General features: G+C 42.0%; 1 protein-coding gene and 1 long non-coding RNA gene across 2 annotated transcripts in view; one reads left to right on the top strand and one right to left on the bottom strand.

Annotated features, from left to right (window-relative positions):
- Window positions 1-25,013, bottom strand: part of COL4A5 (collagen type IV alpha 5 chain) — a 140,198-nt gene that overhangs the window by 108,243 nt on the left and 6,942 nt on the right. The window lies entirely within an intron of this gene.
- The window catches only part of LOC128842738 (uncharacterized), a 30,721-nt gene that overhangs the window by 2,637 nt on the left and 3,071 nt on the right, over window positions 1-25,013 (top strand). The gene's annotated exons all lie outside the window — the stretch shown is intronic.

Here is a 25,013-nt window from a genome sequence, read left to right as displayed (position 1 = left end):
ATTTTATAAGAAGCCAATATTAGAAGGTGTTGCTCTGAATGTAAAATGAATAGCAGAGTGTTTCAAGTTAAACAATGTTTGCAAACATTATAGAACTGGTTCTTTACAATAGTAAGATGTGCCAGGCAGTAAAATTGAACAGAAGCAGAAGTGAACCTGACCACTTTGGAGTACAATGACAGCTTAAATCTTAGACTTTGGTGGGAGAAGGAACTGCAGCAGAAATATAAATAATATCAAGCCACTCAAGTGGGGGTGTTTAAGCACCACAATGAAAATCAGAGAAGAGTGTTTAATTAGAGGACACCCATGCTTTAGAGCTCCTACATTTTATGGCTGCCAGACTGGGAGACATTTGGTAGATCATTAAAAACTTTTCTGAACACTGACGCTAGACCAAAGAGATTAAAACTCCTTGGGGCTAGCAAAGGGGCTCAGTGTTTAGCTTTTGTAGTCATGTGACTGGCTATCATCAAGAGCCAGCCTAGCTCCTGTGCCCTGCGGTTATAGCTCTGGGAATTTCTCTGCTCACAAGAGTCCAGAATACAAAGGTATTGGTCATTGGTCTGTTATCCCGAAATAAAGGGGACAGGGTCTCTTCCCCTTGCTTCCTTTTTTGGTAATAGAGGGTCGGGGGGGGAGAGGGGGGAGGAAGTTTGTTACTCCATTCTGGGACTTGGCCCCTTCATTATTAAGTTGAAGTTTAGACAATGGGTTGAAATCTATAGTGATTAACAACCTGTGCAATTCCACTGGCTTCTACCAGGACTGCATGTGGTATTCACCCACAATTTTGCCTAGTAACCACTGCAGTGACAGTAACTCCTTGCTTAACATTGTAGTTACGTTCCTGAAAAATGTGACACTAAGCAAAACGATGTTAAGCGATTTCCCAATACGAATTAATGTAAATGGGGGTGGGTTAGGTTCCAGGGAAATTTTTTTCACTAGACAAAAAGTGTGCACTTTTTGTCTAGTGAAAAAAATTTCCCTGGAACCTAACCCACCCCCATTTACATTAATTCGTATTGGGAAATCGCTTAACATCGTTTTGCTTAGTGTCACATTTTTAGTGTCTCACATATTTTTATAATTATATATATATATATATATATATATACACATACACATACACCGTTTTAACCAATGTAATACTGTTCACAGCTATGATGATTGTGAAGCTTGGTTGAGGTGGTGGAGTCAGAGGGTGAAAGAGGGAGGGATATTTCCCAGGGAATGCCTTGCTGCTAAATGATGGACTAGCACTTGGCTGAGCCCTCAAGGGTTAAAACATTGTTAATGTTGCCTCTCATCAAGGCAGCACGAATAAGAGGGAGGGGAGACAGCATAGCAGACAGACAGGCACACACCTTGTGTGTGGGGGAGAGAGAGAGAGATGCACACTGCCCCTTTAAGTAAGCTGACCCACTCTTAAGTGCATTGTCTTTTTAAGTTGATCAGGAAGTTGAGACAGCAGCTGTTGCCCCAAGCTCTCTGTCTCTCTTTGTCTGTGACCGCTCCCTGCTCTATATGGAGAAAGGGTAAGCAGGGTGCAGGAGCAGGGGGACACCCTGACATTAGCCCCACCTTCCTCCCCCTGCACAGCAAGCAGGAGTCTCTAGGAGCAGCTCCAAGGCAGAGGGCAGGAACAGCACATGGCTGAACTGCTGATTGCTAGCCTGCTGGGCGGCTGCAGAACAGGAAACTTAGGGGAGCAAGGAGCTGATAGAGGGGCTGCCGGTCCACCCTGGTTCCAAGTCCCCACCAGCTAGCTGCAACGGGCTGCTCTTCCTGCAAGCAGTGGACAAAGCAGGCGGCTGCCAAATGATATTCGAAGGAAGCACTGCACAACTTTAAACGAGCATGTTCCCTAATTGATCAGCAACGTAACAACGAAACAACGTTAACCGGGACGACTTTAAAGTGAGGAGTTACTGTACTTCGAGGTAAGCAGCAACAGTTGACTAGTTGGCAGTTCAAATGTACTGGATGACCAAGATCATAAATTTATAATGTTATATAAAAACAATTAAACTGTTTACGCCCCTGTGATGGGGTGCATCAGCCCTGCACTGGTACAGCTGGGGTTAACCCTTCTCTCTTAGAAGAGGAGACCACACACACTCACACCCAGCTGGGCATCTCCAGCTCGAAGCAGGATATAAAAGCCAGCAGAGCAGCTCTGTCTGGGCGGGGAAAGCATTCCTCGTGACTTTTGAGAGGGTTGCCACGCCCGCCCGAACACTGCGCCACACTCCTAGCTCTTTACTTAACTGGTCTGGCACAGACGGCATAGCAGAACCTCGACCCTCAGGAGGCACTAGAATATTCTAAGGCAGGGATCTCAAACTCAAGCCACATAAGGACTAGTACATTGGCCCGATGGTCGCATCACTGAAACCTTCCATGAGGCCCCGCCACTGCCCCCTGCCTCTTCCCATCCCTTCCCCAAAGTCCCTGCTCCCTCCCTGCCCCTATTCCAATCCCTTCCTCAAATCCCCACCCCAGTCCTGCCTCTTCTCCACCTCCTCCCCTGAGTGTGCCGCATCCCCACTCCTCCCTCCTGGAAAGTCTTAAGCACGGGAAAGCACTGGGAGGTAAGTGGAGGAGCAGGGACATGGTATGCTTGGGAGGTGCAGGGGGGGAGAAGGGAGCTTGGTGGGCCACAGGAAATAATCCTGCAGGCCGCATGTTTGAGACTCCTGTTCTAAGGTGAAGGCAGTCATCCTGGACCAAACGGGCATCAACCCAGCAAGAAATACACGAACAGCGACTCCGCCATAACCGGTACCCACCAGGGGCCAGACCCAAAGCTGTGGCACAGCGAATCTGGGAATACCGTTGGCAGGAATTGGAACACTGGATGGGAGTCCAAGTGACGGAAGCCGTGGCCCTGGAACAATTTACCCAGATCCTGCCTGCTGGGGGGGGGGGGGGGGGGGGAGGGAAGAGGAGTGGGTGCAACGGCATTGCCCAGCAACCCTTACCAAAGTGGTCTCCTTGACAGAGGGCTACATGGCTGCTGAGGGAGTGGAGTGATCGAGCCATAAATCAGGGGTACGGGAGAGCAAGGGGGGTGGGGGAAGGAGGGGGAAATGCAGCACAATCACGGAAGAGGCGAGGCTGGGGCAGGGATTTGGGGAAGGGGTCCAAAGGGGCAGGAAGGGGGTGGAGACTTTGGGGAAGGAGTTGGAATGGGGGCGAGGGGCGTGAGCACCCACCGGCACTGGGGAAAGTTGGCGCTTATGACCGCACCCAGAAGAGGGAGCCGGGAAAGATCTTGGTTCCTGTTTGGGTGGACAGGATGCCAACAATGGCCCTGGTGGACCCAGGATGCAGCCAAACAACCATCCGTGCCGGCCTGGTCAAGACCTCCAGCCTGGCCGGAGCACCCAAACAGCTGCAATGCATTCATGGGAACGTGAAACCATACCCGACTGTCTGGGTGTGACTTGAGGCCGCCCATCAGGAAGGCCTGTGCCTAGTTGGGATGGCCCCAAAGCTAGCCTACCCAGTGGAGTTGGGGTACAACTGGCAGGATTTTGCTGGTCCAGAAGTGCAGCACACGCCCCTCGGGAACTAGGGGGGGCACACCCCACCAGGAGGAGTTGCTGGGCCTTTCAAGGCCAGACCACCCCACAGAAGGGCCACCGGGAAACCCTGGGACACCAAAGACAGGCCGCCCCCTGATTGAAGCCCCAACGATGGAAGGACAAGGATGGTTGGACATTGACAGGGACTTCCTAGAAGAGCAAAGGGGAGACCCAACCCTCAGCCAGGCCTGGGAGCAGGCAGCGGGCTCCACCCGGAAGGAGGATTAACCTTAGCGCCTTCCCCAAGGATCCCTGTTTGAGATCTGCAATAGCTTTCTCTACTGGTTGGTCCAGGACCTGCAGATGAAGGAAGACCTGTGCCAACTGCTAGTCCCACAGCAGTTCCAGCGAGGCTTGCTCCACCTGGCCCACTCAGTACCTTGGGCCAGGCACATGGGGAGGGAGAAAATTCTGCAGCAGGTGGCCCAAAGATTCATTTGGCATGGTATACACTAAGAAGTGTGGGACTAGTGAGCCTCTTGCCCTGTCAGAAGACCAGCCCGAAGGGGATACCGAGGGCCCCCCTTGTGCCCTTACCTGTGGTCGGGATCCCCTTCGAGCATATTGGCCTGGACTTGGTGGGGCCCCTGGAGAAGAGCAGGACAGGCCACAAGTATATCCTTGTCGTAGTTGACTATGCAACGCAGTACCCGAAGGCTGTACCCCGCGGGCTGCCACTGCCCCCACTATCGCTAATGAACTCCTGCAGATCTTCACCAGAGTTGGACTACCACACAAGATACATTAGTTCCTTGGTCGGTTAGTAACATCCGGGTTGATGGCAAAGCTACGCCATTTGTTAAATATCCATGCCCCTCAAAACCTTGGTCTATCACCCCCAAACAGATGGGCTGGTGGAGTGATTTAATAGGACCCTGAAGTCAGTGCTGAGGAAGTTTGTGGAGGATGATCCCTGGCACTTGGACAAGTTTCTCCCTGCGCTCCTCTTTGCCGTGCAAGAGATTCCACTGGGGTGACGGGAGGAAAGAGATATGGGAAGAACAGGAAAGCCGGGCCAGGGGGTCTGTCCAGTACATACTATGGTTGCGGGAACAGCTCCAAGAGCTGGGTACCATGGCGCAGGAGAACCTGTTGGGGCCCAACTGCTCAAGAGAACCAGTACAACAAGGGAATGAAGATGAGGACCTTTGAGCCTAGAGACCGGTAATAGCAGGACCCCTCTTCGGAGTCAAAGCTGCTGGCGAAGGTCCCTTTGAGGTGACCAGATAGGGAGGGCCCCATCGATTAGGAGACAAGGCTGTCATGGTGTCCGGGAGATGCATGGGTCTACCACGTGAACCTCCTCAAGACCTGAAAGGAACAGGAGGGCCTGATGATCACCTTGTACCCCCCGGAGCCCAAGTTGGGGCCGCTGGCTGATGAACCGGTTGAGCCAGGGCCAGTGACAGTTGGCCAGGAGCTTGATCCCGAACAGCAACGGCAGCTAGTATCTGCCTTCCCCACTGTCTTGTTGTCCTGGCCAGGGAAAACAAATGTGACAAGCCATCACATCGCTATCATCCCTGACCAGAAGGTGAGAGACAGAACCACTGCTCGCTCCCCAAGAAGATGTGGGGGATAGTGCAGAAGGAACTAGAGAGGATGCTAGCCTTGCGAGTGGTTGAGGAGTCCAGGGGTGAGTGGCAGAGCCCCAAGCCTGATGGAGTGGTCAGGCTCTGCATTGACTTCAGAAAGGTGAATGCCATCTCCTGGTTTGATGCATACCCCATGCCCTGGGTAGATGAACTGCTTAAGCGGCTGGGTGACACGGAATTTATCTCCGCCATGGGGCCACAGCCACCTTCCAGCAGCTCATGGACCAAATACGGAGTCCCCAAAATTCATATGCTGCTGCATACATCAACAATTTTGTCATCTATAGCACCGGCTGGGAGGAACATCTCCAACACATTGCCAATGTAGTGCAAAATTGGCCTCTCACAAAAATATTTTCCCAGCATGCCTTTCTGGATACTGGCCCATTAAATTTGTCAGGGTTGACTAGGTGCAGCCCTGAAATGGTCATTTTGCAGTTACCTGCTGCTTGGTGCATCGCCTTCTCTTCCAGTTAGTTAAGTACTCTCTTGGTATGTATTCTTCCCTCCAAGGTTCCTCTTTTTACTCTTAAGGAAAAGCTAGCGAGTTGACCAAGCCCAGCTACAGTAAAGTGGTTCAAAAGCCACATTCATTCCAAAATAATGGAGAAAAAGGTGCAGATACTCAACTATATGATGAATTCATTACTGATGTAGATTTTTTTTTTTAAATGCGCCATTCCCTATAGGAAAGGGAGTGCCGTTATCTAGAAAGCACTTTCATCATGGAAAGTCACAGATGCTAAATATTTATAGATCAGTCTCCATTTCCAAGGAAAGGGGGGAAAAAATATCTAAGTTTAGCCTGAATTCATTCCTGAGAGCAGGCACAAATTGGTACCATCACCAAAATAAATTTATATATATATATATATATATATATATATATATATATATATTACACACACTCACACACATCAGCTTGCCAAGATCTGTGTAACTGAACACCTGCACAGTTAACTGGTTAAGGATTTACTACTCATCCAGGTCAAACATTTCATATAATTTATCTTCATTAAGCTAGAATTTTTCTACTTGCCTGGGCATGAATAAATCAAAAATCTAAGGTTTTGTTAAGCTCTGACAAGCTGAGAAAATGCTGCCAATAAAAAGTTATAATATAGGATTTCACACACATACTCTTCAGGCTTCACAAGTGTACAAGTCTGCAGTTCTTACAAGTCCCTGACTTATAAACAGCATAATTCAGCCTTGGCAGTATAAGTATAAACCATCACAATTTTGTAACTCAAGTCAGTCATTCTGTAAATGTTAACCTCTCTTTTTACAAATACATATTACAAGTAAGTGATCTATGGCCTCATTTCCACCCTTTAATATTAAGTTTCCCTTAACTTACACAAACACCAAGATATCTTCAAGAAAAGAAAGCCTGAGGTAATCTAAAAACATATGAAAAAGTATAGAGTGATCAATAAAGTTATTTTATCTCTGTTTTATAGTTCTTCACACCTTGCATCACTATCTTGCCATTAACCTCTGTGGTCATATAACAAGGTTTCATCATTAACTCTTCAAATCAATAGTACATATTAGTCAAAAGAATTTCTTCAAATAAGTTATTTTAAGAGGTTAAATTACATGACAGAGGTTCTATTACACCGTTGAGCACCATCTTTCTTTGAAGTCTGCACAAAGCCAGATCTGTTCAGACCTGCAGAGGAAGTTTTCGCAACACTAGCGGAGACAGTTCTGTTTTACATTCTCTCATTCCATAAATGCAACAGGAAGATATGTTAAAAAATCCAGGGACATGTTTGATTGCTTGATGCAGCAGAGCTGCATGGGAGGGTGGAGGGAAGAGAGAGAGGAAGACAGAGGAGTTAAATAGGGACAATCTGAGGTTTGAGAGGCAATATTTTTAGGCACTTTGATTTAAACACTTGTAAAATGGTTTCCTATGTCATTCCTTGTTGATTTTAGGTCACCACATACATCATGAAACCTAACCATAAAAACCACTAAACTGTGCTGCCACAGATAATTTAAAACATGCTTTTTCTGTACATGCTTGCAAGTGTATGGAGACTAATTTTTAAGAAGCAACAAGATTAAAGTTTCCCTGATAATATAAAATATTTGGTTGCAGATTTATGTAATGGTTGCACATTTCAAGGTATAATTGGAAGTGGCTGAATCTCAGCACAACATGCATTTTCTAATTATGCATGTTGAGAATACCGTGCCACAAGAAACATGGAAACGCAAAGTGACAACTCGTCTCTCAAATTAAACAGCCACCATCAACTCAGGCCAGTGTGGGTAGGGGAAACAATACTGTATTTAAAAAGCAAAACAGTCTAATAAGCAAAATAGTGTCTTCTATAAATTAAGACACTGGCTTTTGTAAACATGTGCTTCTGGTTTAATTTGTACATTCAGAAGTCCAACTCCATAACAAGAAAATTTTAAGTCTGTAAATTTACAGACCATATCCAAAGTAGATTTCATTAAACAATGCCCTAGCTAGCAATCTAACTAGCTATCCTCAGATCAGTGGATTATTTGGTATGAGTGAAAGGGAGAAGGGAGCAAGAATTAGAGATGAAAACATAGTGCAGACATGCCCAAGAGAGCTGTCAGAGGCTGTGGGAGAACCAAGACGAAAGGACTGATAAGAGCTCCTAACAGGTTTCAGAGCAGTTTGGTTGCACCCGATCAGCCTCTTTGAATAAGCAATTAAATGCCAAAATAAACAGACCACCACAACACTCAAGAGATTTGGGATACTAGTTACTTGGATTTTTCTCATGATAGTAGCCAAAAACGTTTATTTCCATATTATGCATAATTGCATAGTATTAGATCTGATGTACTGATCAGGATACATTTGGTCTTCAGTAGGCATTAAGATACATATTTTTAACGGTTTCTTTATGCTTTTTGGATTTCTCTGCATGGTTAATTAGATTGAGACACAGCTGATGACCTAATGACCAACTTCGATGGCTGGTTTTTCAGCTTTGATGTTGCAGGTTGGACACTTACAAAGCTTCTCATTGTCAGCAGCCCACTTCACATTAATCTGATTTAAACCATCAGGAGGTTCAAATCATGAGGACAGAATTTAATGTCCAACCCTTTCCACAAGCAATTTGTTCAAACTTTAGAAGCTTATATAAAAATTCAAAGGGGAGATTTCAAGATCACCTTTAACTGTGCTTTTTTCCCCTCTGAACTCTATATTAGGGATTTAAACAAAATACGAAAGCAGGGCAGACACAATCACCTTATTCATACCTGGAAAATAGACAATTGTATCCAACTTCTTTTAAATGGTTGTAAAAATGTATTAATCTCCTGAAATGAACTTATTTCCACTCATCAATGCATTATTGTCATTGATCATTTGCATATGGACGGGGGGGGGGGGGGGGGAGTTGAGCATGAGCAGGACCAAGGCCCCCCCATTGTGTTGGATGCTAGAAGACCTCCCAGCCCCAGAAAGCTTTCAGTCTGAAAGACCTTCCAGACAAAGTTGGGGATCGGCAACTACAGTTCCATTATTTCACTGCACCAAACAACAGAAAGGTGCGAACTCTCATTTTCCAATATCTCCTAATTTATAACTAGCAGTATACATTTGATCTGTATCAATCAAACGTGCTCCAACTGAAGAGAATGAAGATTTAATAAGCCCCTGCTACCTGTCCAGTTTGGACATTGGTGCAAACAGAAGACTCGCATTGAAACACGCTTGAAATGCATCAGTGGCAAGCATACAGTAACTTGCTTTACTTTTCAGGAAATCCTAGTTTTATTTGACCTTTACACACGAGTCTCTAATTGCTAGTCTCTTGAGGTTTCTTGATTTCTTCCAGATGCAAGTAAAAGTACCATATGTATTCATTATATGCTTTAAGATTTACTAGCCATTTAGGACCTTTCCCAAAATACAGGCATTACATGTTTCCACTTTTGGTAACCATGTCCAAATGTAACAAACGTAGATCTGTCAACTAGCTTATTGAGGTATCAGATATTACTGGGTAAGACAGCCATAAGCCACCCATTCTGGTATTTAATAGGATTAAAAGGAGACTTTTCTTTGATACTTAAAGTGTAATAAATATATTCACTGGCCCCCATTACAAATATTTGGTTCTAGACAATAGGTCTTATTCCCCACCTTCCCAAACAGACTCACACCTGTCCCTCTGCATGAGGCATACAAGTCTTTTGGATCTCAACACAGACTACCAACCACTGACACATAGCAACTATTCATTCCTATGGTCTGTGCAAAGTGGATGACACCAAGGATAGATCTCTATTGCCTCCTCCCAGTAGGGGGAGACAAAACAGCTGTTCTGGTTAAGTCAACAGGATTGCTGGTGATTTCCCAACCAATGAAAGAACTAAATTTATAATGAACTAAGATAACATCTCAGCATTAAACAACTATGCAGTTTTTTTAATCAGCTTGTTCACAGTAGTTGAGTGTTAAGATGTTATCTCACGAAGGGAGCACACCCTCCTAACTGTCTTCTCTCAGAACAAGACCTAGCCTGTCTGTGGTGGGGTTTTTTTTTGGAGGTGGGGAGGGAAGTGGAGACAAGGAGGGGGCTCCTTTCCCCTTTAAATTCTTGATCCAGTTACTGTGGCTCCAGGGCCCATATGCAAGATTGCATAGGCTTCTCTAAGTGATTTGTTTACGCTTGTGGCATCACAGCACATTGTATATATTAGAACACATTGTACATTACCTGCAGTCAGCAGCACAGGCAGTCCCATCCCTGTACTCTCCCACCCTGCAACAGACACCCCTCACCAGTCTCACATAAGAAGAGGTCATAAAGTAGGAGATGCACTGACTGTGACTACACTACTCTATACTGACTTAGCTATGCCAGTACAGGGGCCCTGTAGTGTAGGCCTGGCCTACACTGACAGAAGGTTCCTTCTCGCCCCATCTATGTAGGAACACTGCCTTCCTGAATGACATTAGCTACAATAGACAGAAGCACTCTTCCATCAACATAGCTGGGTCTGCAGTGGGGGGAGGGGGGGGGTAGGTCAGCATAGCTACATCGGTCAGTGGTATTTTTTTTCCATGCCCCTGACTGATGTAGCTATGTCAATCTAACTTTTAATTCTAGATCAAGCCTTAGTCCAACCCCTTTTGTCTCTATAGCTGGAAAGCCACTTGATCGGTTTCATAGAATTTATGACCACAAGGGACTATTAGATGATGCAGTCTGACCTCCTGTACATCAAAAGCTACTAGCTTCCACTCAAATAACCCTACATTAAGCCCAGAGTCTTTAGACTAAAGCATCTCAGTCCTCTGCTTCCAATCCCAACAGAGCAGAGACATACAATCACAAAAAAATAGTAAGGGTGGGGAGAAGAAGAGTCTGCTGAATTTTTTGGACATCCAAGCAGTTTAGTTTGAGCAGGTTCTTGCGTGGCTCACTCATCCTTTATATCTTGTATCAGGGACAGGAGAGCTCTTTGGGGAGAACTGGGGCAATTTATAAAAAAGTTCTGGGGGCCCAGTTCTTACCTTCCTGTTCAGGGAATTGCTCACAGTGTAACCTTATGTGGAGGAGAAAGATACTCCAGGCTCCTATAGCATTATCTTGACTGATGCACTAGGAGGCAAAGTGGACTGGGGAAGACTCCTGCTAGTCTGCTCTGAGAGAGCTAATTAACTTTCAGTATGAGGGTGGTTGTTCACTAACAGAAAATGAAACCTTAACACTTTACCCTGTTACCAAACTAGGCTTTCAGCTTTTAAATGTGACTCCCCCACAGAAAATGCCTTTCTTCTAAGAATAGGGGCTTGAAGAGCTTAAATCCTCTTCAGCAGGCCTGAAAACACTAGTAAAGGCCAGCTCTGAAATGGATCAACACATCCAGCCGTCTTCCATTCTGATTAACTGAATCCGCCTAGAGTACACTGAAAAGGCAGGAAGGAAAACCAATGAGATTGCCCCTCCCCCCGCCCATTGCTTCCCCAAAACAATGACTTGAATATCGAGGAGAAACCAAATAAATGAGATGGGCCATCCTCGTACACACAAAACAGATCTCTAAAGTGAATTCCCTTTGGTATATTCAATTCAGACAATTTCATTAAATAAACAAGATTGAGGGGAGGAAAAAATATCTTTTTCCTCCCAATCAAGTTTGTGAAAACATGGAATATATTCCTTTGCACTATGAAAAGGAAAATCCAGAGGTGGTACCTTAATACTGGGCTCATGACACTTGGTTTGTATTAAAGATGGCTAAATAAGAAATCACCTCAGAGAATTAACTTAATTTGTCACTTGTCAAAGGCTTAATATATTCAATCTTGACCCAGTATGACGAGATCAGATACGAGGATCAGTGACAAAACATAACCCAGATGAGTACTGATGGACCGATACAAGAGCATTCTGGACCAGCAAGCTTGTGCCGTGCCAGCAGTTAAAAAGGGGGAGGGGAAATCTTATCCTTCTCTATCTCTCCCTGCCTCCAATCGTTAACACTCCTCTTTAGTTATAAGTTTACTTATAACATGGAAGACCTTGATCAAGCCTCAGATCTGAGGATTCCCAGTCCAGACTCTCTCCCCCCACCCTCCATTGCTGCATATTAGGGCCACACAGTCTGAATAGTTAAGAGGCAAGAAATAAGCATTACCATTGTGCACTTACATGTTGGAAGCAATAGACCAAGCATTGATGATGTTGACAGCATCAAGAACAGGCATCAAGTGGTTCCTTAGGTTGTTCTGAAACTATCATGGAAGGGGACTCACATTTTAAAAGCTCTTGTCTACAGTAAAAAGTATATATTTCAGCTATTTTTGTATGATGCCTTTGCCAAAGCCATCTTCTAACAAAAAGGAGCTAGCTAGGACATTCTTTGCTTCTACAAATAGAATGGCTTCCGCAGTGGACCAGTAATATAGCCTTCAGATCCCCCTCTCCCCATTGTCTTCTGCTGTATATATGATATGCAGGTGAATAATCCCCTATGCTTTTGAGAAGAGCGATAGTATTCAGACTGCAGTATTTACAGGAACACCTAGTCCAATGGCATTTGGAATGCTAATTGCTACAACAAGTCACATTCCCCACTCATAAGTGTGGGGAATGAGTTCTGAAGATCTAATAATCTTTACTTGAATACAGATAGGATATTTATTCTTAATACCCTGATCACAGGTGAACTTCAGGTGCAACATGAAATTGGAGAATAAAGAGGAGAAAAATCAGTGTAAAGAGGCTTTGATTTCAGCTTCTTTTTGAGGATTTAGATAAATTGATATTAATCATTGCCAGTACCACTTATGCAGGTTTTTTACATTATACACAAACGGGTATGTGCAAAGAAGCTATTACATGGTACATAGTGAGACTCACACCAGTTCAAGTGCATATAAGCAGCTCTTGATAAGCCAGAAAGACTTCAAATGGTGCAATTAAGACCCAAGCTAAGAAATTAGCTAAGCAGGCTCAAGCAACCCAACTCTGTAGTGTTGGGTTAGCCAGTGTCATCATCATAGCTGCTGTAGGGTAACAGCACCTTAGGATAGCACACAGGATACAGAATAAATCTCCATTACAAAACATAATGGAGCTAGTAGTCTGCAATATAGCACTATACTCTTGAGTATGTAACTTAAAACACGGTTATGAAGTAATGAGCCCCTACACAGTCATCTGTTCACTCTCGGGTTCTGCAAGCATTCATGTAGAAGCAGGAATCAAATTGTATTTCAGATTAAAATAGGCACAATATGATTAATCACATTCAAGATAAGACCCAGAGGTGACAAATCTCAGATCCCCTCAAAACCACCATCATCACACAGGCTGTGGAAGTGACAGATAGTGTGTAGATGAAGAATATCCAACAGGGTCTAAACCAAGGGTGGGCAAATGTTTTGGCCCGAGGGCCACATCTGGGTATAGAAATTGTATGATGGACCATGAATGCTCAGAAAATTGGGGTTGGGGTGCAGGGGGAGGGGAGAGGAGAGATCTGGCTGGAGATGTGGGCTTTGGGGTGGGGCCAGAAATGAGTAGTTCGGGGTGCAGGAGAGGGATCAGGGCTAGGGCTGGGGCAGGGGGTTGGGGCATGGGAGGGGATCAGACTCTGGGTGGCGCTTACCTCAAGCAGCTCCTGGAAGCAGTGGCACGTTCCCCCCTCCGGCTCCTATGCAGAGGTGCGGCCAGGTGGCTCTGCGCACTTGCCTGTCCGCAGGTGCCACCCCTTCGCCACAGTTCCTGGCCAATGGGAGCTGTGGGGGGTGGTGCTTGGGGTGGGGGCAGTGCACAGAGCCCCCTGGCTGCCCCTAAACGTAGGAGCCAGAGGGGGGACATGCTGCTGCTGCTTCTGGGAGCCTCGGCACGCATGGACTGGCCTCTGACCCCGCTCCCTGACTGGAGCGCGGGAGCAGGGCAAGCCCCAGACCCTGCTCCCCAGCAGGAGCTCAAGGGCCAGATTAAACCAGCTGGAGGGACAGATGTCACCCATGGACCATAGTTTGCCCACCCCGGTCTAAACACAAATCTTAGAGGATAAAGATGCTAATACTAGGCCACTTAATGGACTCAGATGATGTAGTTTTAATATACATGAGGGTAATCTGGTACAAAGCAGCCACACTAAAGTATTTAACTGTTCATGACATTTTTAAAACGTCTCAGCAAAGACTTACTAGAAGTAATACATGCTGAACCATCTGTGCTAGCATCACCACTGACAATAACCAACATATGTTGCTATGCATCAGCAGAACACTTCTGGGAAAGCTCTTGCACCCCAGAGCATCTGTAAAACCAGTGAATGAGAAAGTCATGTCACATTCTTTGGACTGGTTGCCCCTAACCAAGGTGGATCAAGTACATTACCTAGTCAATGAAATCACTTATGTCATCCCTATATTTGTTTCAGGCAGGAACCAGATTATTGTAGCTAGCAAGTTTAGAACAAACAGAACTCCATAAAAAGCTACATCATTTTTAAAACCAGCTCTATAAGTTAGTGATTGACAGAAAACCTAAGTTTTTGCCATTTTCAACAACTTAAGCATATACACCCCCAAAAGTAGTGACATTAAATACTACAATCTTGTAGTTTTTTTAAAACTTCGTTTATGTCTTCATCACCCTGTGCCTTATGTGTATTGAATTAGCTTGTATCAATTCTTTAACCCCCCCCCAAAAACTCACAAAATGTAAGCCATTCTTCCTATAAAATACTTAACTGTCAAATTAAAAACAGTTTTACCTGCTCTCATACCCATTACTATGAGAGTCATTCAATTATTCCTACTCTTTCTACTCCTTGCAGCCAATGGCTCTCTCTGGGCCCTAACTGGTCACAATCAGCATCTTTGTGGCACTTAAAAGGGAATTGCCTTAATTGAGTGCTCCAGAGTAGATATCATGTGCTCCCCAAATGGTCTCACAATGGATGAAAAGGTTGTCTCCCATTCCATGATGTACTGCAGTGCCTTAAAAAAAAAAAAAAAAAAAAAAAGGTATAAATCTGACTCTGCAATTCATTGGGTGCAGGAGTCTGTGGATCCATTTGCAGGATCTAGCCCTAGGACTCAAAAATTCTCATTAAAAACCAAGTAGTACTAAGAATAGAGAAAGATTGAAATGAGACTTTCTCCATAACAGATCTAGTTTGAAATTTAGCAAGAGTAAAACTAGGCACTAAGATTTGGGTCTTCACAATTAAATAAGCAGCCTTCAACAATTTTAAAGCATGCATCCTTTCTGTGCTGCCTGCTTCAGTGAGTACTCCCAACTCACACTAATGCTACCTGGAGTTGAGCACACAATCAAGAAAATAATCTGTCCCAGGAAAAAAAAATATAAACTTATCTTGCTTTTTTAAAGAAAGTAAGAGTTCTGGCATGACCGCTGTGTGCTAGCTTCTAACTTAACAACTAATGGGTTAACTATGAGTGTTATACATTAGTTAGTTAGATCAGGTGCCAGCTGTGTTCCCATGGCAACAAGCACATGCAAACACAAATTATTGTTAGAACTAACATTCTTGTTTTCACCAAGTTAGTCTGCATGTATCAGAAGAGCAGTTAGAGAGCTGCTCAAACATGTGACCGTTTCTTAGGTGATAGGTGTTTAGTACTTTGGATTCTGCCCCTTCCACCCTGTATTAAAAAAAAGAAAAAAGAAAAAAAAAAGTTAAGCATTTTGTTAATTAAATGCAAGAGTGTCCCTTGTAATCTTATTTTCTGCAACACAGCCTGAGGGGGAAGAGGAGGTGGTCACTATTTATGCAGGATTTAAGTTTGCATGCTAAATGTTAAGAGAATATGTTTGAAGAACTACCAAGGTCTCTGCTGACAGATGATGCAGATACATCATCAAAAGGCACAACTCTAGTTTATATTCCAGTAGGGTGATGCATTTAAATTTGTTAAAGAATCTGAATGGTACAGAAATAAAATTGATTTGTCAGCTCAAAAATATGAGAAATGAAGTATAAATCAAGTGCGCAAGATTGAATTTACCTAAAATAAAAAGCAAATAAGGATAAAAAACAGCTTATCTGAAGACCAAGTTTACAACATACTTTGAACATTAGCTGATAAAATGGTATAGATTTAGATTATAATAGAAATAAGGGCACACTCTTTCTAAGCAAGAGCATTGGTATATGCTGGGGCAAGCAAGTGAAGTTTTAGATAATAAATGTTATGCTGATGTCCAATGACAAAACTAGCACACATTCACATGCATCCATACATATGGTTGGGTACCTGAATATCAGTTTGGGATATAGGGGATTAGAATATTTTTCAAGCGAGTGTGTAACAATGCAAGTTCAAAGTTAGACAATTTAGATATCCGCTTATTACTATTTGCTCTTTGGATTTATTTTTATGTTTTGTATAGGAAAGAATACTTTCAGTCCAAGCTCTCCAGTATTCAGGCCCTACTACCCACCCACACCTGCCATATGAACAGTCTCCAAGAGGCTTGAGGGCTTCCTTTTGCCCTCTCCAACACCATTTAAAAGCTTGGCAAGTTGACCAAACTGCATTAGCCAGAAAATTAAAAAGGACATTTGCCATGAACCATCAGTCTTAGTATAGTTAAGTCCACCCTTACTAACACACTTGTTTAAAAGTGTTTCCTCATTTCCTCGGGACACTTTCCATCATTGTCCTACTATGCCACTCTTCTGATTTCCTGGTTTTAGCATCCTGATTCCCTCAGACTGTGGTCATCTGAAGAGCCTCTAAAAATACTGAGTGCCCGTTTAGTTACTTTACCTTTTTGTATACTTTCCAAGATCATATACACCTCTACCCCGATATAACGCTGTCCTCGGGAGCCAAAAAAAAAAAAAAAATCTTATTGCATGGTAGGTGCAAGTTCGCTATAACGTGGTTTCTTTGATCCGCCGGAGCACACAGCCCCTCTTCCCCCAAGCACTGCTTTACCACGTTATATCTGAATTTGTGTTATATATCGGGGTAGAGGTGTATTTTGCAGACATAACAAGACATGTCTCCAGTAGTAAATTTCTCTTACTAACCTGATGTTAAATACATTTCTTAAGGTTCATGTAGGATATAGAATCCATTTTAGTGTGGGCATCTCAAGTTAACAAAAAACAAACAAAAAAAACTAAGACTTTTTTTCTATATTTTTTTTTTTTTGAGGATTTTGAAAATAAACCTCAGAGATACCATTTCAATATAATTGAGATGAATTATGATCACTCTGGGTAGGAAACTAAGTGATGGTACACATGTTCTTAGGTCCACCATCTTATAAAATTATGCCTACGTTTATAGAGTCTTTCCATGTAGCACCTGATTCAACCAATGAAATCAATGAAAAGCCTCGAAAGCCCATTGGTCAGGCCCAGAGTGTTTCTACAATGCAACATTTCTGTCCCCATTACAAGAGGGCCTGATACAATGTCGGATACTGGGAATGAGCTCTGCTGTATGACATCCAGGTTATCAAAACAGAGAAAGGCTAAAAACTTAAATTTGTGCTTTTTTATTCCATGTGCTAGTATGCTACAAAAATATGTTTTATGATTTCAACAATTAGCTACTTAACTAAGGTCAGGTTTACACTACAGACCTATATCGGTATAACTATGTCGCTCAAGGGTGTGAAAAATCCACACTCCTAAGCAACATAGTTATGCCGACCTAGCACCCCATTTAGACAGCATTATGTCAACAGGAGAGCTTTTTCCATTGACAGAACTACTGCCTTTCAGGGAGGCAGATTAACTCCGCTCTCCTGTCGGTGTAGGAGTATCTTCACTTAAGTGCTGCAGCTGCGCAGATGTAGTGTTTTAAGGGTAGACCTACCCTGAGAACAGTCCAAAATGTTTCCATAGGGGACTTGCAGAAGTCTCAAGGTTTTATTGTCTTCTCAAATACACAACAGTTAGATAAGGAGAGAGAAATAGGTAAAAACACCCTCATACCTTCAATCCAATGAAGTATAGCTACATCAGCCCATAAAAATTAACGTGTCTTTTCTCTGGTCTTTTTGCTCTGGGTCGGTGTGCGTTTTCCCCATCCCCCTTAGGCACTGGATTTTATATCTCCAACAGTCTAGCAAAGGTGTAACCCACAGGAGGATTATTTCCTAGCTAGTCATGTCCTGCTATACGAGTTAAAAAAGGTACTTACCCCTTTCACATGGCAGAGTTAGCATCTGCCAACTCCAAGGGCTACTGTTACAGTCTCCCCTTTCCATACTCTTTTGTAGATGGAATTTTTTTTAAGAAGGTGTTTAAACTGTTGAATAAAGATGTGCAGAAACGTGTATATTAATTGTGCAATGGCAGACAGAGAGGTTCAAGTGCTCTGGAGGCGGAGCCTGTTTCAAGGCTTGCCTGCAGGGCATGTTAATTTTCATTGCTTTGTTCCAAACAAAAGAGGCTGTTCTACTTCATTGTGGCTTCTAATAATTGTGGCTTTCACGCCAGGTGTGGAAATGGAGATTTTTTTTTTTTTTTCCAGTTCACTGCAGTTTCTTTGCCCCGGGTGGTGGTTTTCCTTCCTCTAAAGGGCATCAGCAATGTTTTGGTGCTTAAGGGAGTAAAAGAGCCTTTGCATAGTACCATTGGTGCTTCAAGTACATTGAGCTGATTGAATAATGGAGAATATAATTACAGCATGTACCACTGTGTTGGCCAGACCTTAATGAATCCACTTCAGCCTCAAAACTTCTCTCAAGGTGAGGCTAAGAAGAAATTGGCATTAAAATAAAAAGAGATGTAAATGAAAACATTTTAGTTAATTCTTTTGGAGCGTGCAGGAGGGAGGTGCTAAAAAAAGGAAAGGGGTACATTTGTGAAGTAGGTAATTTTACATTAAACATTAAAACCCTTAATGCTGTAAAAGCCTTACAACACCTGTGTCAGATAGATAGGTCTTGGATGAATCACTTGTGGGCTGAAGTTTTGTTCACGAGGCAAGTTAAACCAAAATTAACTGAAAGTATGAATTCAAAGAACAATAGTTTAAAACACATTATACCCCCACACCCACACTCACCATGTGCTTTAGCTTAACTATGGAAGTGAACTAAGTTAAAGTGAATTAAGAGCATTTAAGCCTTTAGGCACTAGGTTAGCAGCCCAATGACAGCTCTTCCATGCTGTTAACAGGCCCATTGGGAAGGAATCATCCCCTCCAACAGAATAAATAGCATAGATTAAAATGGCCTTTTTAGAGACTGAAGAGTTGGCAGCAAGCCAATGGATGAGGAAAAGGAATAATACATCTCAGCTTCTTTAGAAGACAAACGGTCATGGGGACACAGCCAACAGATGCCTCCTCAACATTTGATGATGGGTTGTTTGGTTGCCCAAAACCCTGTCAGCATGGTCGTCCAAAACCCTGTCAGCATGGTCGTGTGTAGTTTTCAGGTTTTTTGAGGGAGGGTGCGTAAGGAGTGGGCGGGGGCAGCAATACAGACATCAACTTGTGTAACGTCACTGCAAAATGGGAAACATTATGTGGTCAATACACATAGTATTATAGGATTTACTTAAAGGACCTAATTAGTATTTATTAGCAAGGTCAGTATAAGGAATAACTGAGGCCTTTAACTTTAAGGCTATATCATCACCAAGTATGAATAGGACATGACTATTAAGCAAAATGAGGCACAAATTATAATACATTTATTCTCACCTACAAATCTACACCAATTCACAGTGTGCTGCTGCTTTAACACGCTTAAGAGTTTCACAAGCTACAGAAGGATCCTTATATAAGAAGGTGCCTGTGCAATCAGTGTATTATTCTCGTCAGAATAAATGATCTATTGGTATCAGCAGACATAAAAGATACTCCGAGTCCTACTTGCTTTTTTTGTTATCCCAGTCTCAGGGATCAAGATTTCCATCACAATGTTAGCATAAACAACTGCCAAGATTTCCACCACATTGTTTAATCAGCCACACTACTGTGGCTGCCAAATGAAGTCAGTCTTTTGCCACTCCAAACTCAGTGCATTGTTTAAAGTTCTTATAATTTCCATCTAGCACAATGTCTACTCAATGGGCAGTTAATACAGTCAAACATCTTAATTACCACTTGGACTAAGATGGAGAGAGAGCGCGCGCGCGAGAATAAACTGTGCATTTCTATAGCACCTCTTGTCCAAGCGTCTCAAGTGATATGCCAAGCTCTTTGGGATACAGCTAATCATGGAATATGTTTGTACAGTGCCTAGCACCTGGTTGGCCTCTAAGTGCTACTGCAGTATAAATGTTTGGCAGTCTTATCCCCACTCCTGCATATTGGAAGTATAGTAGAAAGGGTAAAGAACAAAATTGGAGGAATTGTGTGAGAGACTGGAGTGGGTGAAAGAGGGAGGAGAAAAAGTGGAGTGGTACTTGGAGATAGGAAGTAAATTAAACTAAGCATTTTTATATAACTGAGAACTCATGACATTCTCAACTGTCTCTCAAGGTGTTCCTATTTTAGGTCGCACAATATAAATGAAGGCACACAAAATGGAGGCAGCAAACTGAAGGCTCAAAGTTGAAATTTTCAAAATAGTCTATGGGAATTAGATTTTTTTTTTAAATCCAAGAAGGCACTGCAAAAGTTCTCAAAACTGCAGATTTTTACTATAAAAGATTCATAGTGATAAAGACCAAGGCCTGATCTGCATTAGAAACTTTTGCCTATATAATATTTTGGTTAAAGGTATGATTCTTTGACATGTTTATGCTATCAAAAATCCTAGCATAGATGCAGTTATACTAGAACTAAGGGGGGGGGGGGAGGGGAGTCTTTTGCCATCATAGTTTATTTTATTTGGGGAACTAGTATAAGCTACAAATTAATACAAATGGGGGGGGGGGGCAGGGGTTGTTAGTGTAGCTATACCAGCAAAACTTTTCTAGTATTAGCCTGTGTTAAGTCAAACTACAGTAAGGTCATTTTATAGGTATGATCTTGTACCACAAATAGGAAGAGAATCTTCATCTTGCAGAAACATTTTATTCCAATTTTAGTGCTGTGCACATAGATCTCCTTCACAACACAGGAAGAGAGGAGCCTGTGAAATTCAACTCAGCCATTTTGATTCTGCACAGATGAAAGCCAATCAGATCATGAAAGAACAAGGAAAAAAATAAACCATTTTCATTCCTCACACTTTGGGGGAGAGCAGGGAGGAGGAAAAGGAGGAGAAAAAGAACTGGGGGCAGGGGGGAGGAGGAAAAAAAAAGGGACACAGCCAACCACAATCTTTTGGTGAAACCAAATCAGAATGGGGTCTCCCTATTCTTGAGAAGATCAAGCTCTGCTACCAAAAAAGTCAGCCTAAAGAGAAAAAACAGGGCATATGGTACAAAAGGGAATTGGAGTGAAAAAGAATGGTGATCCAAAATAACACCTGTCCACTATAACTGAAACAACATTGCCCCAACAGTAGCATTTTTTTTGTTTTGTTTTGTTTTGGTTGGAGCAAATTAGAGAAGGCAAATATTGTTGTTTAGACAAAGAATACAGATGGAAATTTTCAGCTGCTAGGTCTGAGCATATCAGCATTAAAACAAACGATGACCATTTGCAAATTTGAAAGAAAAAAAAAAGTGCAGTTATCTCGACACTTGTCAATAAAAGTCAATAGTAATGTTATTTTCACCCTTAGCTCAGTGTTATGCCATGTTACCAACCACAAGTTGTAAGTGATCTTAGCAGCAGCATTTTGGTACAGGAATCCATACACATGTTTTACTTTTAAGAAGGCAGGTTGTTGAGGCCTGACAAAAAGTTTTATAATAAATTCCATTTTAGATTAGACTCCGCTTAGAAAACTAAATTCTTCTTAGGAAAGAAGGAATATTTGTTTGTACACTGGTCTGTTGCTTTCTAAGAACCATACCCAGCAGGGAAAGAAAGGGAAAAATTAATAAAGTTTCAACTTGACCAATTAATAGCATTGCAATTATACAATTAGAAATAGCCAGGGCCTGATCCTGCAGACTTTACACTTTGTATAATTTATCTTGTGTCTGCTTGTGTAAGACTTACAAGCCTGGGTCCCGAATTAGCAATTTTTAAAATCATTAGATTTAATTTTGCTACAGATTTGTTGCACTTTCAGCTCAGCTTTTATCTTTATTCTATTAATTCCATGTTATATGCAGGTTCTCTCCCTATACTAGACAATTTGAAATGTGTTTTGGTTAGATAATGAAAACACCACATTTCCTTTTAAAAGTACAGTGTATTAGTAAATCACAATGAAACTTCTTCACTAAGTAGCACTGACTTCAGTTTTCTTTCCCAGTGGGTGAGGCTTTGGGGACTGGGAGGAAGGATACTACACAGGTCCAAAACTTGCTGTCTTCAGTCAGTGCCAAACTACAGGACTAGTACCAAAATAAAAACCATTTGCTGTACCAGTGATTGTGAGGTCCAGTGTCTTATGAATCACAAACAAATGCTTTATACTATTAAAAACGCCAGGAATAGCAGGAAGCATTCGTTCTAGATGCAGCATAAAATTAGCAGCCGCTATCTTAAGAACCAGAGCTAGAAGCCAATGCTTTTACACAACAGCCAGAAAGCTGGGAATTTGACTCCCAAGAGATACAAGTAATCCATCCACCTCTAACTCTAGCAAGTCATAGAATAAACTGCTAGTCATCTCAGAATTAATCAAAAAGGACACAGTTAAGTTCTGATATCTCATAACCTAGAAGGGCTAGATTGTTGACAGATTATAAATGCTGTCAGGACCAGCAAGCTTTCCCCAAGCATTGGTTCTGCATCAGAAAATAAAAACATATTAATGTATTGAGGACTACATGTACTCTGAAGTGGCCAATAATTAGTCTTATTTCCAGTTTGGTTTTTCAGCATTCCTCTTCTTGGAATGAGGGGGTTGTCGGGAGAGGGAAAGTGGTACACAAAAAATTCATTCCTTAGGACTCAAGAATAATTAAAAACCTTCTGCTTTTGCCTGTGGTTCTGCGTGCACAATAAACTGTGGCTAAGTGACAGCATCTAGGACATCTAACCACTTGATCTGACCAAGCAATCACAACATCCAACACCACATCTTTTGCACACAATTCTGTGACCAGAACTTGAGTATTGGCACAAATATTAAACACGGCTTTAAACAGTTGGCCCAGATGTAAGAGACAAAGCAGTGTGGACATTACCTAAAACCAGAATTTTTTCAGGAAGAATCTGAATTTACTATTGATCTCCGCAACCCATCTCATCTTGCAAATACAAAATTCCAATGACCAGTCATGAAATAGCTGAATGCTCAGTATGCATGTATACACTGAGAAGGCAGAGTGCCTGAAAGCTGTGTTTTTAATCTTCAACATTGCTTTGAAACTAGCAGCATCTCAGAAGAGTTCATGCTATACAAGTTACTCCAAATGAAACTGTTACATATTATCACTGGTTTAAAAGGGCATCTTAAGAACAACATTTTATGGAGGTACACGGACATAGCAAGATCTCTAAAAGCAATCCAATGGAGAGTTTATACAGTTCAAAGGATTAGACTACAGAAGTCTTTTTCATACTCCATGAAGCATATTATGTTCTTTTGCCCTCTACTCAATTGTCTTTATAGTATTTGTAAGAGAACAAATCCATTGCACTTTGCTCCAATTAAGAATATCCTAATAAATCTAAATAATACATTTTTATTAAACCTTAAGTCCTGTAACATGATATCATTTGGACAGATTTCTGCATGTTCTCATAATACCAACAGCAACATGTAGTTGTATTTCAGGAAGTTCTTTGTACCAACATGTATTTTTTTAAAATACAAGTTTCCATAGCTCAAAGACACAAGATTTGCTATTTGTTAGCAAATTCCTAATTCAGATATATTTTCCCTTTGGAATTTTAAAGATGGATAAGACATAAAGCTATGTATGATATTAAGAAACAAAACACTTTCAAATTCTCTATTTAAAAAGATGGATCTGACTCTAGAGTGTATGGTGCATTGGTATTAGACAGATCGGTCTTACCCAGAGGAATAAAGTGTTCATCACTAAAGATATGAAAATTAAGCAGCTTTCACTGGATTTTAGGTCTACTCTGATAATCTCGGAAGTGGATTAAACGAGTATGAGTAAAAACAAACAGTCCTTAGTCAGTATGTCTAACTGCAAAAGGTCCTACTGTAGAAATCCACATAGTACAAAATAAAATTGTCTGCAAACTGCATTTCATATACAGTACATCCAAGAGTTCCTTGAGTCTGGCCTTTTCCTTTTAAAATTCTGGCACATACTGAAATATAACTTTTACTATTAATTTCTTCAAATAGCTAAGATTTGTGAGGGCAGAAACAAAATACATGACAATTGACAAACCTGAGACTGCAAAATTGGTTTTCAATTAAACAGATTATGGTTTGAGTCTTCCTGTTACAAAACGGGGAGTGTTTCAGGTGAGTAATCAATATGTATTTATAGAATTCAATAGCAAGTGTTCTGAGTTCTAAGTACCAGTTTTGGTATCCATTTCTTCCTTGTGTACGTGTAACTTTCAGTCAGATGGAGCTACATGCATGTATAAAGGGGAGATAACAAAAAGACCAAAAAGTAGCATGGGGGAGTGCGTTCCTGCTCCAGAGACCAAAATATAGTTACAAGAATCCTCCCTCCCCCTAAAAAGAAAAGAAACCAGGAGGTTAAGTGTTACATGGTTGAAAGTCAACAATAGCTGTATCAGAAAACTCTTTACATTACACCCTTTTGAAAGAAGCCCCAAACCTAGAGTGACCTTTTATAAGCAGCATGGTCCTCTCTGAGACCCATGCAAGGCCAGTTAAATTCTTGCTAGCTAAAATGCCTTTCCACATTTACATCCTTGTTTTAGGTCAGGCCACCCACTTTCCAATATTCACCTGAAGAAATTATCATATCTACTGGGAGGAGTAGGACTTGACAAAATACTATGGAGTCCAGTTTCCGGTCTGCACTTAAGTCAATTGCTACTACTCCCATCTGTATTTAGAATTCAAACTTTAACCAATGCCTGCTCGTGCCGGATCAAATAGTTCACTATACATACAAAATTACTTGAATAATGTGTGTATTAGTCAGCAATAGCACAAAGTTGTATGCAGTTTTATAGATGCCCACTTCATTCCAGGCGGGGGGGGGGGGGGAATAAAAATCAATTGGATTTTATTGATAAAATGCTTTGAGGAAAAAACATATCTAAAGATTATAGCTCAAAGATATCTCATCATGGAATAAGAATTATAAATTCTAGTTCTATAGTATGAGACATATTCATGTAATGTTTAAGAAAAGTTTTGTAAATGAGTTCCAA

Source organism: Malaclemys terrapin, chromosome 9 (genome assembly GCF_027887155.1).
Source record: "Malaclemys terrapin pileata isolate rMalTer1 chromosome 9, rMalTer1.hap1, whole genome shotgun sequence".
Lineage (NCBI taxonomy): Eukaryota > Metazoa > Chordata > Testudines > Emydidae > Malaclemys > Malaclemys terrapin.
Note: the sequence above shows the minus strand (reverse complement) of the source record. Positions and strands in the feature narration are given on the sequence as shown.